The sequence below is a fragment of the Carettochelys insculpta genome, chromosome 13, assembly GCF_033958435.1.
Source record: "Carettochelys insculpta isolate YL-2023 chromosome 13, ASM3395843v1, whole genome shotgun sequence".
In the NCBI taxonomy this organism is placed as follows: Eukaryota; Metazoa; Chordata; order Testudines; family Carettochelyidae; genus Carettochelys; species Carettochelys insculpta.
The window spans coordinates 22,907,731-22,926,560 of record NC_134149.1 but is presented as its reverse complement, the minus strand read 5'-3'; the positions used below and the strand labels follow the sequence as shown (position 1 = coordinate 22,926,560).

The 18,830-nt window shown below is 42.8% G+C and overlaps 1 protein-coding gene across 4 annotated transcripts in view; it reads left to right on the top strand.

Moving 5' to 3' along the window:
• Window positions 1–18,830, top strand: part of ARHGEF9 (Cdc42 guanine nucleotide exchange factor 9) — a 383,799-nt gene that overhangs the window by 14,646 nt on the left and 350,323 nt on the right. The gene's annotated exons all lie outside the window — the stretch shown is intronic.

Sequence of the window (18,830 nt, the reverse complement as noted above, 5' to 3'; positions counted from 1 at the left end):
TAACATGCTTATCTCAAGCACTACCTGTCTTTGAGCACTGCATTCCATGATAAATGGAGATATATGCCAATAGATCTGGGATTACCTGTGCAATATTACATTGCTTGCAGATTGAACCTACCCAGAGGGGACTACTTTGAAGCAGTAGGATGCAGATTAGCATTGCAATACAGCCTGTCTTCCGAAATATCTATTTTGGACTAGACACTATTCCTTGCAGAATGAGGTTTACAGAAATCAAAATAACCCATCTGCTATTTTGAAATCATTTCAAAATAGCAGTTTTGCTCTGTAGACACTTGGAAAGTTATTTTGGAATGGTGGCTCTTATTCAAAAATAATTTGGCTGTGTAGACACACCGATCATGACCTATAACCCTGTAAAAATCAACCACTTCTCATTAACTTTTTAGATAATATTTTAGGTATCAGTCAGTGACAGACTGTAACTTTGCAACTTGTTACTGCTGTCACTAAAATATTTGGAAAGAGATCGGCTTGTAAAAGCTTGCATGACCTCAGATTTCATCTGACATAGTATGACTCACTTTTAATCGTGCTTGTAGACAAGTAATATTTTTTTCTATTGGTTTGTTTGACCAACAAGTGAAACACTATCAATCACTATTGGAAAAGTGGACAAGTAAATGTTGACAATTTTGCAAGCTGATGCACCTGGATAGTGAGATGTTGTTGAACAGCATGTAGGAACCCAATCTTATGCAGACTGTTGGGGGACTGATGTTTGCCTGCTTCCAGCACAGACTTACCACGCTAGCTGAAGTAATGGCTATTTTATGATGGCTAATGAACTTTATAGGATGGTAAATGGCTTTCTTCAGAATGCTCTGGAGCACTTTCACCACTAGAAACCCAGGAACCAATCCTTTGCTCAGGTCACACATGAAATGACATTGATAGGTCTGAATCTAGTCCTTCTTTGAGCATATTGCAAAATTACCATATGTAATTAGGTGGTGGGAAGGCCTAGACTAGAGTGAGCAATAAGAGCTGGTACTCCAGGTCCAGTTGGAGAAACACTGAGAGGGGTGAGTGGTGAGGCTTGTAATATGCCTGTCTGAAGCAGTACCTCTCTTTGAGCACTGCGTTCCCTGATAAATGCAAAAATATGCCAACACTTCTGGCATTACCTGTGCAATATTATGTTGCTTGCAGATTGAACCTGCCCAGAGGGTACTACTTTGAAGCAGCAGGATGCAGATTAGCATTGCAATCGCATACATGTGTTTCAACCCTCCATCCCTGCCATGGACATTTAAGCCACAAACCAAAACTTGTATTTTCCATGCAAAACCTATCTCTAGGAAGTCAGCTAAATCCTGGCCGTTTTAATACATAGCCACCAGAGGGCATCAATAATCAATACAGCCTTACAACTCTCTTCTATATGGTCTATTGCTTGCAGACAACAGTAAGTAGCAGGAATAATGTCTTTTATTCTCAAGGAATGAGGCAAGGAAAGGGTTTCATTAATTTTTCTTAAAGGGAAAATGATAAAGCCTGAAAGTATTCCCCAATTTCAACAGCTCGTTATAGGTCAGAACTAAGTGGAGGTTAGAGATTGTGCCAAAGGATACCTAATGTGAGCGCCCTTTGCCACCCCACCAGTGCCTTTACATATTTAGTATCAGAGAGGTAGCCGTGTTAGTCTGTATCCTAACAAAACAAAATAGCAGTCATGCAGCACTTTAAAGACTAACAAAATAATTTATTAGATGATAAACTTTTCTGGGGCAGACCCACTTCTTCAGATCTGGAGATAGTGCTGTACTGGAAATGGCATGATGGTTTTATAACACAGGGATACAAAAAAATTAAATGAAAACTGACACTAATATTTAGTGATTTAAAGGATGTTAACACCAGGATGACTTCCCCAGTCCACTCCTATAGAGTTTGCTGAAGGAGCACTCAAGTCCAAAGCTTCTGCTTGTGAAACGGTCAAAGTTTCTATTCAAGCAACAGTGTGTTTTTCCAGGGAATGCACAACACAGGACAGGATGTTCAAATCCTTTCCCTGGCTCAAGATTCCCATTTGAACATCAGGCAAGCCATTTGCTGCCTGCACCAGCTGCAAAACTGGGAGAACCTGTCGCTCCCTCGCCCATGGTTTATTTAGTGATTGGCTGCAATGAAAAGTGCCATCCACTGTGTGAGTTCACCTAGGCGCACCACCCATTGTCCCCTGAAAGGGCTGGTAGCCTATTTACCTCCATAAACATCCTTGGCTGTATAACTCACACCTAGAGGGCTCCATCAAGGTGCTGAGCAGAGACCTGAGCTACCTGCTACATCTTGTGCTGAGTGTGTTTTAAGGAACCCTTGCAAGTTCCATCAATTCCACAAGAACATGGTGCATGAAAACAGAATAATTTGCCATCTGGTTAGCGCTATTTCTGGAGTGAAACCCAGCAGTATTTCACTCATTCGAGGGTGAGGTGGGATCTGGTGGCTGCTTGATGATGACGTTGTCTTAGTTTTAGTTTTGGAGGGTTTTCCTTCAAAACTGAACTATTTTAATGAATTCTTCAATGGGAGGACACCCTTGAAAATCTAGCATTTGGCATTTTTCTGGGAACGTTTTGGACAACCCTCCTCCCTTTAATTAATTTCTCTGATATAAATGACATCTGGTCGTGGAGATTAACCCAGGGTGGTTTGTGGCTCTCACCTTTCTGCCAAGGAATTTGTATAATTTCCTTGTAGTTTGCTGAAGCTGTTTGTATTTCTGTGTCTGATGCTGACAGAGCTTCTCAGGCTTTTGCTCTGCATTGTGGAAAAAACAGTTCTATTCCCCTGCCAAAACCTTTGTCCCCATAGGTGCAATCAGGGGAATAAAGCTGCATGGGGCTCAGAAGAAACAGGCTGTTGAAGGTGAGGTCAGTGCAGGAGAATGAAACAAAAAAGACCTGCTCCGTAGCTTGGGAGTGGGGGATCTGATAATGTGTTGGGAAACAAGGAAAATGTGAAGCCAACTCAGCAGGCAAATCAATAGCTCTTTGCTAAGGAGTTTTTGTTCATTCGGCCCAGGGGAGATATAGACAGTCCTAACAAATAGAACGGAAAGAGGACAGAGGTTGCAGTCTCCTAGGCACCAGCTTGTTATGTGTTTCCTCTTGCTCTTGTTTTTATAATTTTTTTCAGAGACAAGCTGAGAGTGGGCCTATGTCCTTCAAGTCCAAAGCCAGTCCAGAGCTGTCGCAATTGGAGATCCCTGCCATCTTGTATGCAAGCGGCAGTGTACATGAAATTATTCTCTAGCCCCAGCTACCCTGCAGCCCTATTTTGAAACAGCTATTTCACAATAACACAACCACACACAAAATTCATTTTGAACCAACACCCAGGTATTTTGAAACAGCATTACCAGATCCATAGCACTATTTCAAAATAATGCCACTGGAGCCCATTATGGCTTATTTCAAAATAGTGGTATTGCGTGTATCAGTGGTGCCTATTGCAGTTTCAAAATAGGTGTTATTCTTCTCACCTTGAGGGTTACCAATTTCAGAATAACGCACCCACTGTTTCGAAATTATTTCCAAATTGCATGTGGGTAGTCTAGACGACAGCTCAGTTATTTCAAAATAACTGCTGTAATTTTGAAATAACTAGGTGGTATAGCTGTAGCCTGTCTGCAGTGCTGGTAGTCTCTAGCCATTTCCTAGAGGACAAGAATCCATATTGCAGATCCACTGCCGTGGCAGATAAGGCCTTGCTGGGAGTTTCAGCAGAGGAAAAATCTGAGCTCCCCTTTCACCTCCCATATCAGGTCCCACCTCCTTTTTGTGTGGATGGAGAGACATTGTCTAAGGATGGTTGGTGACATTTGTCCATGTCTGCCAGACCAAGTGACATTCTCTCTATCCCATTCTCCCTTTGTGCCCAAGACTTGCAGCCTTACAACCCAAAATGTATTATGAAACTCCAGAGTTTTGTACACAGCAGCTTTTCTGTCTGGGCCTGAAAGAACTGGCCAGTCCCACACAACACCATAGTCTTGGGCATTGACTTTCACATATATTGTCTCCTCAAAAGACAATAAGTAAATAAGATTATCAGCAGGAGAACCCTGCTGGAGCCTAAGCCAGAGAGAAAAGGCAAATGACAGACAAGTTGGAGGACCCTAGTTTGACATAAAAGGGGGAGAGTCTCAGAGACGGAGCTGTGTTAATCTGTAGCTTCACAAAAGCAAGCAGTCCTGTAGCATCTTAAAGACTAACAAATTTATTTATTAGGTAAGGAAAGCTCATTACCTAATGAAAACATTCATTAGTCTTTAAAGTGTTACACAACTGCCTTTTTTTTTTTTAAATAAAGGCAAGATGACTGAGATGGCAGGAGCTATGCAGCCACTAGGCACTGTGGTGACTGGTGCATAGCTGGGTACGTAGGTTCCTGCTTTTATTTAGCAGCACTAAGCTGTAAGAGGGAAGAGAGAGAAGGCACGTGCAAGAAAAATCAAGGAGAGAGAGGGACCAGGTTGGGGAAGGCAGCTGGATTATATCAAAGGAGTTTTTTAAACCTAGGAAGAGCCATTAAAACTCTTTCCCAATGGTCTATGAAGCTCGTCCATCTGTGAGGACTCTGGTTACCACAGACGCTGTGCTGAAGTTCTCAGTAGGTGCTGTTGCTACATCTGTCATGGGCAGGGGGCGCCCTTGCTGAGATACACATATTTTCTCCTGGCTTATCTGTGTCTTTAAGGATTAATGAAGCAAGACAAAAATCTCCCTCCAAAAGCAATCCCCTCCCTTCCAGATCACATAGCCACACTTAGACATCCTTTCCCGACAGCATAAATCCTGTGTGTCAGAGGTTTTTCGGGCTTCTTATTACAGTCAGTTATTGCTTTTCAAATGTGCTCTCTGAAAAATACCGAGAGAGAATAGTCCTCACTGACCCTTATGCGCTGTTCATTACTGCTAATGAGTTGTTCCAGTAACTCTGAGCTAAATAAAGAAGAGGGTCCAAATGCAAGCCCAGCATCAAGGAGACAGATGATGCGGTTGACTTCTGGGAGTTATGGTGCTGTTCACCTGGGAGCTGGTGCGTAGCTGGCAAGTGTCCTGTCACAGCTCTATACGTTCAAATAACCAGGGGGCTTCACCAGCAGCTGGCAATTTGGGAGCTTGCTAAGGCCTTTTGGACAAGGTATGAAGTCTTGCTCCAGCCCACTTGTGGCCTTTGATGAGCATATGGTATATTTGTGGCCTATGGTGGCCACATGATACATTTAATAAGAGCTGGGTAATTATTAACCTAGTGCCATAGTAGCGTTTTAGCCATATTTCTCACTTAAATGGTCCTCTAATGAAAGTTCAGCTGGCTACTGGAGTCTTCACTTCCAGTCCTTGTATATCATTCCACCTTCCAGGTTCCCCTGTCATGCACCACCTACCCATGATGCTTTATGAAAATTGGCTGATGAATATGCATAACTCAAAGATGGTTTCTGCAAAACTGGTCAAGCAATATATCCATTTGTAAGTTATAATTTGCTAAATCTGTATAGCCTATTTTTGGACATGTATCGATTTTTGTATGTGAAGTTAGAAATATGAATTGAATCTGTTTTTAATTCTAAATATGCTCATGAGAGCCATAGTGATACTTTAAAATCTTGATGGCTCAGTACTCAAACTAACGACCTGTGACTGGTTTTATTTTTCCTGTAAGCCCAAACTGGTGTTGATCCTAGAAGAACATGTGACTCTGCCACCAGGTATTGGAGCCCATTTTGAATCTAGTACTTTTTCACGGGGATGGGGAGACTGAATAACAGGTTCCCGCACTGAGGGAAAATCTATCTAAGGAATGGAAAGAATTCAGGTCTTTGTCTTTATTTGACATTAGGAATTGCCTCCCCACCCTAGGAGGATGCACAGGAAGAGACCTAGAGACGAGGAACTGTAGGGAAGGGGTGAATGCAAAGCTGCAGGACCCAGGTTAGAAAAAGAACAATTTTGGTCCGAGATAAGAACTGTTTAGAATAAGGATTTGCATGTAACATGTTTTTTAGTGTATTAGGATTAGCTGATGCATTTTGTTTGTTTTGGCTCAGTAACTTACTTGGATCTGTTTTCCCTGTCAAACACATAAACCCAACTTTTTATAGATAGTAAAAACATGTCTGTTTATTAGCAAGTTCAGTGTAAATAATTATTATGGGCGGGGAGCAACCAGCATACATCTCTCTTTTATTACTAAAGGGGGTTGACATCTTGAGGAGATTGTGTAAAATTTTTCAGTTTTGGGTTTCGGTCCTTTCTGGGGGCTGTGTTCCTGGGTGCTATGAATGGCCATACAGCTGATTCTTCCCAGAGGTGAGCTGGTTCAGTGTTTGTGGTGTTCTGCAAGGAGTCGGTAAAAACTCTGTGCCCTGGCTATGGGAAACTAGAGCTTCTAGCCCAGCAGAACAGGCTGAATGGGCGCCTCAGAGAGCAGGAAAGCAACCATCAGTGCCTTGATCAGCACACTGGGTGACAATGCCAGAGGCTTCTGTGATACAGCCTGTCACACACCCCAGAAATGGTTGCAGTTCATAAGGAGGTAAAGTGATTCTTACATCTTGTGTGTGAGAGAGTCAAATTTTGCCTCACTTACGGACAGGCCAACCCGTTGCATCAGAGGGCTCGTTGTGTGTATGGGCAGTTTAAAAGAACTTCAGGATCCGCTGGGCTGAATGACTAAATGTTAGATCTGTGGCAGCTGCCACAGAATCAGAGAATCACACTGCTATGCCAACCTGTCAAGAGGGAGTGTTACTTCTTTGGGAGACACTGAAATGCACTTTGACACCCGTCAGTGATTGCTTATCACGGAGCACCAGAAAGGTCCCTGTATTCAGGTGTAAGTATCTGAACCAGATCATGCCCTTGGCACCTCTGAACATTAAAGTCCTAGATTGCACCCCTCACCCACTGCATCTGCTCAACAGCCAAAGGCCAAGGGGGAGGTTTTCAAAGGCATGAAGGGCAGCACAGTGCGCAATTTGCACTTAGAATCAATGGGAGCAGGGCACCTAACTCCCACGTGGGCTTTGAACCTGCCCCGCCCCCAGGCTGAGATCAGCAGCAATGGTTGAAGTTAACCCAGAGGAATGAGACAGAAGAAATGAGTGAAGGATCAGAAGTTTGACACCGTGTGGGTTCAAGCACCAGGCCTTTATTATGCACAGCTGGCAGAGTGTCACTTCACTAGTTAGGCCCAGTGAGACTGACAAACAGCTGATTAAAATGAATTATACAGGGTGCTGATGGGCAGAAAGAAGAGAGGGGATGGGAGTTCCCAAGCTCCCAGACAGGTGCTAGCATCAAGACATAATGAGCACAATAAGCCAATAGTCTAAAAGACTATGTAAGTGCTCCGCCCATGGCTAAGCTTTACATGTGAATAGAAAGTTATCATCCCATAAGTTTTCTCTTGTAGAATATAGGTTAAATTCCAATTCCAGGTCTTTAGGAATGACATATGGCACTCCTGATAGGTTTTTCCACAGGTACGTTCCTATATGGCCTTGAGAAAAAAGAACAATAAGCAGCACATACATTGGCAATAGTATACAACTATCAATGGGCTCAGATTGGCATCTGTGAGGGTAGACACCATAACTCGTGCTGACACATTAGACCTTTTCCTGAATGTAGACTAGTATTTCAAGGAAGATGCACTATTATCTCTCTGCCAACTGGGGAGCAGGCTTCCAGGTCCTCTTCAGTAAGCTATAGCTCTATAATTCAAGGTAAGTTCCAATTACTGCTTTCATACCCAAGGTTATACTGTCCCAGCCCTTGTTTTATGGCTAGTTACACAAACAAAGATTTGTTCTGCTATCTGTGCCATGTGTTATTTATTATTCATCCGAATCCCAGACCTTCAGGCCTGCTTCTTCTAAGCATATGTTAAAGATTCTGAACAAAGTCTGTGGTCAGAATCTTGCATAGTATATTAGGATCTTGGCCCTTCAGTGAGTGTCTCTTAGCAATTATTATTGTTCTTCCCCCAGTGCATTTGAGAGTGGCTCTGGTGGAAACCAAAAGAGCAGCCAGAGGTGAGGTTCTGGGAAGACATTTCATAGATGAGGTTATTTTGGATCCCATCTCTTTATTTCAAATGAGTCAATTTCAATGCCACCCACTAGGAGGGGGTGCCCCTCATTTTATCTCTGAATCTGTTTTTGGCCTGTAGTTCGGCAGCTTCTGTGACCTTCTGAGATTTACAGCCAAGTTCCTGTTGTGTTTCTTCCTGGGAGGTAACATTTCATTTTGTCATTGTCAATTGTGGTCATGAAACAGGGACCCATGGAGTGCTGGGTGCCTTCTGTGTAACATCCCCATGGAAAATAGGAAACAGTAGCAGATGAACAAAGGAAGATCCTGTTTTCCATAATAGGGTTTCAAATGTCTTTTCTGGAAGTAGCTGGTGCCAATCACTGTTGTGGAGAGAGAAGTGAAATTGACAATTTAAGGGCCAAATTCAGACCTGATTTAAGGAGGTTGATTGACCTAACTGAAATTCCACCTGCTTAGACAAGGTTTCAATTTAGCTGCTTAGGAAAAGTTATCATTTAATCTAAAAAGAGAGTTTTCAATGAGTTGCTAGCAGCTCTTTGTAAAAGCATCAGACTGCTGGAGTTCAGAGTCTTTGTACAGGCCATCGCCCATAGCTACCAACCGACCTTCAATTCACAACAAAGCATAGATTCACGCAGAGCAGTTAAACAGCCATTGTTGTATTTGACCATGCTTTTGCCATGAGTCATTGTTCAGTGACGTTGCATCAAGATGTGACAGTACAATGTTGTGTGGCACACTGGTGCACAACAGAAGAATGCAAATGTTGGGTACCTGGGACACTATGTCACGATGTTTACACCTGATCATTGGTTACTTCTCATGCTTCTTCTTGAGCAGTTTAACAACAAAGGAATGTATTTATGTGCATCCATGACATTCTGTCCTGAACCTAAGCTGGCCCATGATGATGTAGGACACCTGTGAGGGGCAGTGTCTGGGGACAGCATCCAGCCATGATGTTTTTTAGGTTTTCTAGCAGGTCCTTTTTGATCCTGTTTTCACTGAAAATAATTCTACTAGGTCATGCATGACCAATACAGAGAAGCAGCACTTTGTGAATCCAATCCAATAATCATCAGAAAACAATGTGTTACATTGAATTGAGGAAGACATGCCTTTATGCCCTTTGTTTGATGGTGGAGACTTTCAATGGCATCTTGCAAAAATCCCACCACTCTGACTAATTTAGGATTTATTTTGCTTGTAAGTGGCATCAAATCCCACTCTGTTGGACCATTCAGTGTACTGCTTTAGAGTATTCTCTCTAATTTTTCCGTCCACGTGTGCAATAAGTTTTGCCATATGCACCAAAGCATGTGGGGATGTGCACCAACAGTAGAAACATATGCTACTAATTCAGGTGCAAAGCTGTCTCATTATGAGAGAGGGACTCACTGACTCTTTGTTTTCCCTGTCAGGGGAAACTTATGTTATAAATAGGGGCATTGACTAGAAACAGCCCTTGAAGAGAAATTAATTGCCTTAAGGGGGTTAAGTTGCATTTTCCTGCAAGAATTCTCTGTTGGCTGCTTTGGCTTTTCAGTGGTAACAACATGTGGTGGCAGTAATGAACTTCTATCTCTGCTCTCAAGAGCCAGGAAATTCAAAGTGTAGCCAGGGCATGCTGTCTTTGATGCAGAGCTGCCATCTATGCACTGGAGTCCCTGCAGCAAGATGAAAGGCCAGGCTATGTCACTGGTGGCGCGTTTGGGATTAAGGAATGCCAAAGGCATCAAACATGATTAAAAAGTGATTAAGGCTGACTTTAGAAATGAGACTCAGGCAAGCAAATCCTGTGAGATAAATACAGGGATTGTATTGGTTGCTTTCTGTGGTGGAAAGGAAAGCAACAGATGCTGTGTCTGTATTACCCAGACCAGACTGAGTGCACACCAAAGTTTAGGTGGGTTATGCTTTCCCCTCCAGCTGACCTGAAATGAATTTAGTCCCACTGAAAGGTGCTGGGTTGACAGTACTAGAGACTGGAAGCCTCTAGATCCAAGGTAGGCAGTGGCAAAATATTTGTCCTGCATGCTGCTTGCTCAGAGGGACCACCCTTAGGGAACAGGCCTAGTTGGGTTGCTCTCATTGTAATCAAGAAAGTCTTTGCATCTTCTTATTTCCTCAGTGGATCTGGGCTTTGATCCTTACCCAGTGGGCTAGATTCTGCACTTAGAAGACATCTCGTCCCAGGGGAAGGGGACAGAGTTTTTTGCTATCTTTGCATTCTCCAGATTCTGGGCTGTTATGACAGCTGAAATATCAGTCTCTTTCTTCACACATCCCATGATTCATTGTCTACAGACAAACCGTAAGAGACAACCACATTTTCTCCAATTCCTCAGACCAAGGCAAGCACACACAGGATCCCTATCAAGCATTCTGAAAACTACAATATCTACCTGTGAAAGTGAAGAATCAGATTGACAGAGCTAGGTGAGTACCTGGAAGTCACCTATTACAGAACAGACCTAACAAGGAAACCAACAGAGTGCCATTGGCTATTACCTACAGCCCCCAGCTAAACCCTCTCTTACACATCATCTGGGATCTATAACCTGTCCTAGATGATTATCCCTCGCTTTCACAGGCCTAGGGAGGCAGGCCTGTCTTTGTCTACAGACAGCTCCCAAACCTGAAACAAATATTCAACACAAACTTACACTCCACAACCCTAACCCAGGATCCAATCCCTGCAACAAACCCTATTGCCAACTCTGTCCACACACCTACCCTAGTGACACCATCCTAGAACCCAACTACATCAGCCATACCATCAAAAGCTCATTCACCTGCTTGTCTACTAATGTGGTTTGTGCCAGCAATGCCCCTCTGCCGTGTACATTGCACAAACAAAACTGTCTTTGTGCAACAGAATAAATGGGCACAAATTGGACCTCAAGAAGGGTAACATACAAAAACCAATGGGAGAACATTTTAACCAGTGTGGACACACATGCTTGAAAGTTTCCATTCTCTAGCAATAAATAAAAATTAAACTGCAACATGAAACTGCTGAGCTTGAAGTCATATGCGGGTTTGACAACTTCAGAATGGGTCCGAATAGGAATGGGGAATGGCTCTCTCATTGCAATAAGTAACTTTCCACTTCAGGCTTTCTCTCCTTCTTGTTCACACCCAACTTGATTGAATTGGCTCTGATGTAATGCTCCCACCCTGTATCCCTACTGTCTGTTTCGTTCACTTCGTGCATCTGAAGAAATGAACTTCAACTCATGAAAGCTGATGTCATAATAAAGTTGTTCATTCTTCAGGTGCCACTAGATTCCTGGGCCTGAGCACGGGATGTGCCTGGAATGGGATTATTTCTCATAAAACCAAACAGAAAACAGACAGAATCACCAAATTAAATACATTCCTCAAAACTGACACAACTGAGCAAATGTTGAAAGAGCCAGAAAAACAGTACGAACCTGGAATAGCATTGCTTCTCAATAAACCTTACAGAAAAGAGAGAAAACAGAGGAATCTGGAGTAATGCTCTGTTTGGGCACAGCTAAATCAATTCTTCAGGTTTCCAAAGTAGAAGAAAAATTTTTTGGAAACCAGATTGTCAAAAGCCTTTTTTTGTTAAAACATGGCGAGTGATAGAAGTGTATATGTATAAAGAAAAAACACACTTGATGGAATTCATTTTTCTTAAAAATTTTCTAAGAAAAATTAAAGAGACAGATTTTAACAATCCCCTTTTTAGGAAATCTGAAATAAAAATTAGCTTTGTAACAATAACACTATTTTTGAAAAAATCATTTAAATTAAGCATGTGCTTTTTCCTTTTTTTTAAAGCTTAATTGAGTTAAATATCTTTGCAACACCTATTAAATCTGCTAGTTGTAAAAAATGCGAGAGGCAGGGTTTCACTACTACCTTTTTCACAGTTTAACAGATCTCACTCCAAGGAATCCTTCCCTTTTATATTCTGCCTCAATTTTCTTTTGCTCATTTCCAGCCCATTGCTAATTATTATGTCCCATCAAACAATGTGTGTTTTTTATAATAACTCTGAGCCTTACAACCCTTCACAGAAATTCAGCCCCTCCTGGGTGTTACACCCTTTTCTGCTGGAATGAATCCTACTTGTGAATTCATGTGGGAATTTCATGTGATCTTACAGTTGGGGAGGCAGAAGAATACTTTCAGGAATGAATAAAACATTCACAGGAAGTGGCAGGCTCTCACATGCCAATGCTTGTAAACACCTCCAGCATGGCTAAGAAATCTGCCCTTTCTGCTCTAGAGCTTTCCTGTTCAGCTGGAACATATGAGGTTATATTAACCTGGATTTTTCTGTTTGAATGGTTTCCTCTCCACCTGGTCCTCCCATTCTGTAGCAGCATCTTTTTTCACCCTTTGCAAGCTTAGGAAATAGAAATTATTAACTTTGCTTTGATCTTTTTATTTTTTCCTCCCTTTCCATGTCACAAGGAGATTTCAGTTGAAGAACTTTGGAGTTTTTTTCTTTCTTGTCTTGATACTTCATTTAAAGGGATACCATCAAGTAGTTTTATCTCAAGTTGCAGAGGAGAAAGAGGGTTTTACAGAAAAGAATATGAATCCAAAGCTCGTAGGGTACTAAAACTAATCATTGAAAAGATGTCATTGAACAACTCAGATGTTACCTCACAACAGTGGCAATTCTAACACAATGACGTTGTGCAAGTGCAGGAGAATCAGAAGGTGAAATTAAGTACACATTGGTTACATTGTGAAAGAGAGCTGTAGAGCAAAAAAAATCAACAAAAGCTGGTGTTCTGAAAAGGAGAGTGGACTTTTGAGCTCATTTCCTTTTAATTATCTAAAGCAGGATTAATGATACAGGTAAGGGTTTCTTCAACGTGTATGCTTGTTATTGTCCTGTGCCATCCTTGGGGTCATTTATGAATTAGCCTTTGCGTAGCATTCAAGTTCTTTAATGAACTATACATTGGATTAGTACGAAAGAGATTGTATAGATCAATTTCTATATCTAAGATTAAAAATCTGAAAGTGTTAAAGGGTCATTCAGTAAAATGTAATTGTGTACACATGCTCAGTTATGGTGTGTCTACACAGCAAAGTTATTTCACAATCACAGCCACTATTCCGAAATAAATTTAAATAATAAAGTACATCTACATATCAAAACTGCTATTTTGAAATAATTTTGAACTAGCTGAAGCTTATTTTGAATTCTGTAAACCTCATTCTTTGAGGAGTAGCAGCTAATCTGAAATATATATTTTGAAATAGGAGCACTATAAATAGGGGCTATTTCAAAATAAGCTATAATGCTTAGTGGCTCTTACCCAAAATACAGTAAACCCTCAATTTAGTGGACCCCAATATAATGGACACTGTCTGCCTGTCCCTCCACGACCCCCTGCCCATAAATGCCAGAGACTCACCAGAGTCACTGTCAGGGCTGGAGTAGCTGGGGCCACCAGACCTGGAGGGGCCACCACAGTGGCTGGGCCACTGGGGCCAGAGGAACTGCAGGGGGTGGGGGCTGCAGTGGGGCGCGGGAGCTCTCCTCCCCCAGCCCAGTGTGGGTGTAGCATGTTGGCACTCGGCCGCCGCTGTCTGCAATGGCACTGAGCAGCTACCATAGTTTCAGAGGCTGCTGCCTGCTGGCAGGGTGGGGGCGGCCACGATCCACATTTGTGCAGGTGGTTCAGAGCCGTGGACCGGAGGAGCTGCAGTGCTGAGAGCTGCAGGAGGTGGAAAGAGCCAGGCTGGCATTCAGCTCTTCTCCTGGTAATTGGGAGAGGGAGATGGAGGTGTGAGGGGAAGAATGCCGGCGGGTGGAGGAGAAGGGAAGGGAAGGGTGGGGCAAAGGACAAGAGAGAATGGTGGGCTAGGAAGGTCAGTGCATCATCATACAGTACAACCATTTGGATATAACGGACTTTTGGCATTAACGGACACCCCTTCCCCCCCATTAGCCCATTGAGTCAAGGGTTTACTGTACATTCTATTGTCTGTGGGCACTCTATTTTGAAATAGCTGAGTGCTATTTCGATACACATTTTGTGCATAGACGTGCTATTTCAAAATAAGCTATTCTGGAAAATCTCTTCCAGAATAGCTTATTCTGAAATAATGCTTTGTGTACACCTAGCCTTACTGTCTCTGCCTGGGCCCAAGTCTCCCACTCTATACTATTTACATTGACGATACAAATCCAGTGTCTTCACTGGGGTTGCTTCTGATTGGCAATGCTATGAGATAAGAATGCGCCTATCTGGTATTCGTGATTGAACATAGTAATCTGCTCTCAAAACAAAAGTTCACTTGGTTTTGGGAAGGATTAAGCCCAATGTTTAATTTTTTTTTTACAAATATGCACCAGTGGAAAAGAATCCCTGGAATGCTTTTGAGGATTGTGTAGTACAATGCTATTATCCACTGCTGCGGAGACAGCTGAAAACTGTTGTATGGAACTGTTGGTATTTAGAAGCTCAACAGGGTGCTTGGGTTTCATGTTTGCATTTTAATACCCAACATACCCTTGCAGTTCCCCACTATCTCAGAGAAGTGCTGGGGTCTGAACAGGGGTAATGGAGCAGAAATCAGACAGATGCTGTTGTATTCGTGTGGTGAGCTCCTTTCTGTTATGTGCTTAGCAGAGGGGGATTGTGGGGGACTCTCCCCATAAGTGGTTTGCATGAGGAATTATTTCAGAACACCCCAGTTATAAAATCCAGTGTTGTGGCTGTAAATGGAAGGTTTTCAGATTGCAGTCACCATTCTGTTGTGTAGTGTTTTGTAGCTGCCTGCTGGGCTAAAAGGTTTAAAAATAGTAGAATCAATCACTTACTGATTTGGAAGAAAACTCCTTAGGCTTACAATCGAATGACCTTTTGTCTTTCTAATAATCATGAGGTTGAAAGGTAAATGAAGAAACTGTGTCAGTAAGAGAATATTGGTGACAGAGGAGTAGAATATTTGGTCCAAAGTTAATGCCTCATTTAAATGCTATTGATTATAATCACCAGAGATGGAGACAGAACCCATGGATTTTTTTTAAATTAGAACAATGGATTCCCTCTTACAGGCACCACATCTTCATTTCCCTCTTCCTGTAATGTTCTTCCCGGAGGGAACCCTTCTAATCATTGCCTGGCTAGGACAAAGCCTGTATCCTGAGCTTTTTGTTTTTGAAACACTCTGAAGAGTTTGGATGAGGTGACTCCAACCAAAGCTCTGCATCTGCAAGGAAAGGGAAGCTTTTCCATAAAGGAGACCGAGAACATCCCTGTGGCTTTCCAGGATCTAGAAGTGCTGCCCATTTTCCTGATCTCATCTTGAGATAGACTCAGTGATGGTTGCTATAACATTGAGTAGTGAGATCAAAAATGACCATTAACTGGTTTTCTTGGGCTAAACTTCTGGCATCAGAATTATAGACCTGGCATAAAGTGAACAGACATTCAAGCCCGTGGAAAGCCCTTGACTTAGCTCTATTTTGTGAAGCTAAATCTGTGCAGAATTTGACCATTTGGAAATTGTGGGCCAGCTTCTAGTTTTAATGTAGCCAATAGCAAAACGTCTGGTCCACGGAGCTGGACTGCTCAAACAGTTAGTTACCTCAAAGGAATCCAAGTTGCTCTTGCAGTTGATTTGTGGGCCATACTGCCAGCTAGGTTAGTACTGTACCAGGCATGTTGCTCTGTCAGTACCTTTCACTGGGATGTCTTCTGATTCCCAAACCATGGAACAGATGTTCTGAGGCATGGATGAGCCTTACCCATCATGCAGAAGGCTTCCAAGATAAGATGACCTTATGAATTTTTCATGACATAAAGTCTTTGAGCTGATGTAGATACACAGAAGCTCAGAGCAGCTGTAGTTGAGTAGCCTGACTTTGGCTCTTGTTAGCAGAAAGAAAGGAAGATTGTCTACTAAGAAGATTTTCCTGCCTGTTGGGAGAATGCTAGCCCAGTGTTGTCCAGCCCAGACCAGGAATTGACTGGCAAATATGCTTTTCCCAATTCATGCACATGCATACCAGGCTTTAGCAGGTGAATGTGTTCCTGTGCAATATCTAGATTCTGCTGCAAGTTCTCTGGATTTTCCAGCACTTTGAAGTGATAGGCTGCCAGCAGACTTATTTAAATTAAGCATAGGGAGCATAATAGAGATTACCTGTGAGAGGCTGAAAAATTTGTCATCTGAGAACAGGATGACTGGAAAGATGTTGGAGATAGTTTGGAATTGTAGGAAATGCACACTTGGTGGATGTTTCTGCTAAAGAGTCTGACAATGGAATAATTGATAATATTGACATTTAAATGGTCCTTGTTAGCTTGGAAACCAAACATATCCTGAGGAGAAAAAAGCAGTTCACATCTGTTAGAGCTATTGTTTCAGCCTTTGAGTAGACAAACATGACTTCACTGTATCGGTTTTAAGCACAGTTCACATTTTATAGCTAGAAATAGCATGATCACTTATGTGCTCACTCATGTGATTTGTGGTTTCCAGCACAACAAATTATCCCCTGTTCCTATATATTCCCCATTGCAACATTTTGCTCTTGGGCTATGTCTACACCAGGGAGTTTTGTCGACAACACTTGTGGAGCATCTACACACAAAATGCGTTTTGCAACAGTCTGTTGACAAAACCTGGCACTTCCGCTGACAGTGTCCTGCATCTCCGCAGGGAGGAATAACACCTTTGTCAACAGTTTATTTGACAAAAAAGCTGTGTAGATGCTCTGGGGGACCCTCTGTTGACAGAAAGGGCTTCCGCTTCACTGAGGAGCCCTGTTTGCTGAGCTTCTGGTTGGCTGTTCTGTAGAGAGAGCAGCCGGGCGGTCTGGTCACTCTCTGTCGACAGAACAGACTGCTCTTTCGAGCCACTTTTGTGTGTGGACATGATCTGTCAACAAAAGTTTTGCCAGAAGATTTCTTCTGACAGAAACTTCTGTTGACAGATTGCTGTAGCGTAGATGTAGCCTTGGAGGAAAAGCGCATACAGCTTTTTCTTTTTTAAATGTAATTCTGTGAAATTGCATTAGACGTTCTGGATGCAACAGTCCAGCTCTGGGACTGACAAAGGGAATCTAGCTTTGTTTCTCGTACACACGTAGCCTCTGGCTGGGGTAATATGCCTTGATAAGCTCCTTGGCATTGTTGGAATGCATGCCATGTAATTTCCCTCTGGGAGAAAGAGGAGCCTGTACCTATGACTTTTTTTTTTTTTTTTTTTTTTTTTTTGAAGTAAGGTCAAGATGAAGACCCAGCATTTCACAGTCCCTGCTGCTGCTGGTGAAGGTGTGATAATGAATGGGCTAGCACAAAGTAAGAGCATTAGGTCTCTCTCAGAAATGCCTTTACATAGGACCAGGTTCTCAGGGGAATGTGCTTTGCATCTGAGGTGGCTGTTTTGTGAAGTCTTTTAGGTAGATTCTGGCCATTGAGCCAGTGTCTTCAGTTCCAGGACTCCCCTGATGGTGTAGAGCTGGCACAGAGGGCACCACACCCAACCCCTTTTCCCCTTGCCAGTTCAATAGCTGTAGCTAGAGGAAAGGGAAGAAGACCAGCCCCCGCTATGCTGCTAAGATCTATGCAGCTACAATTTTAGCCCTTTGGGGCCATCATAGATGTATAGGGTTCAAAGCCAAAAAGAAACCATTATGATTATCCAGCATAAGTTTCTGCACAGTGCCAGCCACAGAGTCTCACTCAAAGTTCTGCGATAAGACCATAACTTCTGGTTGAGCCCGAGCACCTTGTTAGAAAATGAACCCCTCCTGATCTGAAGTATTCAGATGATAGAGAACTCACCACAGTGCTAAGTAAGTTGTCCCAATGGTTGATTACCTCTATTGTATGAACATGTGTCTTATTTCTAGTCTATCTTTAAATTCAAACCACTGGATCCTTTTAAAAATTGGTTTAAAAGGCCATTTATCAGAAATCTCTTGCCTGTATAGGTTCTTGGAGACCAGCGATGGGCAACCAAGACCAGTCAGTGGGCCATATAAGTGGCTCTCCTTTGTCTTAGTGAGCTGCATGTGGGCAACTTGCGTCCCATGGCACACTGGGGTTCCACCTGCGGTCCATGGATTCCCTGTCTGCTGCCCTCCACCATACACTTCTTATGAACTGGGGCACTGGAAGTTCACACTTGCTACACCCCCCCAGCCCTCCCAGCACTTTCGAAGTACTATGATTGGCTGATTTGCACTCTCACTGCTCCTCCCTGAGCTTAAACATCCCCAAATGACTGATTCGCAGCATTCGAGCTCTAGGAGGAATTGGGAAGAGTGGGGGAGAGAGCATGAATCAGCCATTCACGGCACTCCCAAAGTGTTGGGAGGGCAGGGGAGGACTAGGAAGTGAGGGCTGCAGTGCCTCCAGCCACTTCTAGACTGCTTTTGTAGTTTGAAATAATTTACACAATTGGTGCAATGCAAATTGTGTAAAGCATCTTGAAATATCTTATTTTGAATTTGGTGCCATCCAAAAGGCACCGAAGTTCAACATAAGGGCCTATTTCAAAGGCTCTGTTACTCCCCTCATGATGAGGGGCAGCAGAACTGGAATACCTTGCTCAAAATAGCACTGCTGTTTCAGGCATGGGGAAAAGCCGTGGAGTTGCTATATCAGGATACTTCTGTATCCCGAAATAGCAAAAGCAGTGTAAACATACCCCAGTGTGCAAGAGGTATGTGGAGGAGGTGGACAGACAGGGGGTCCGTGGGCCTCAGGCAGAACGCCAGCT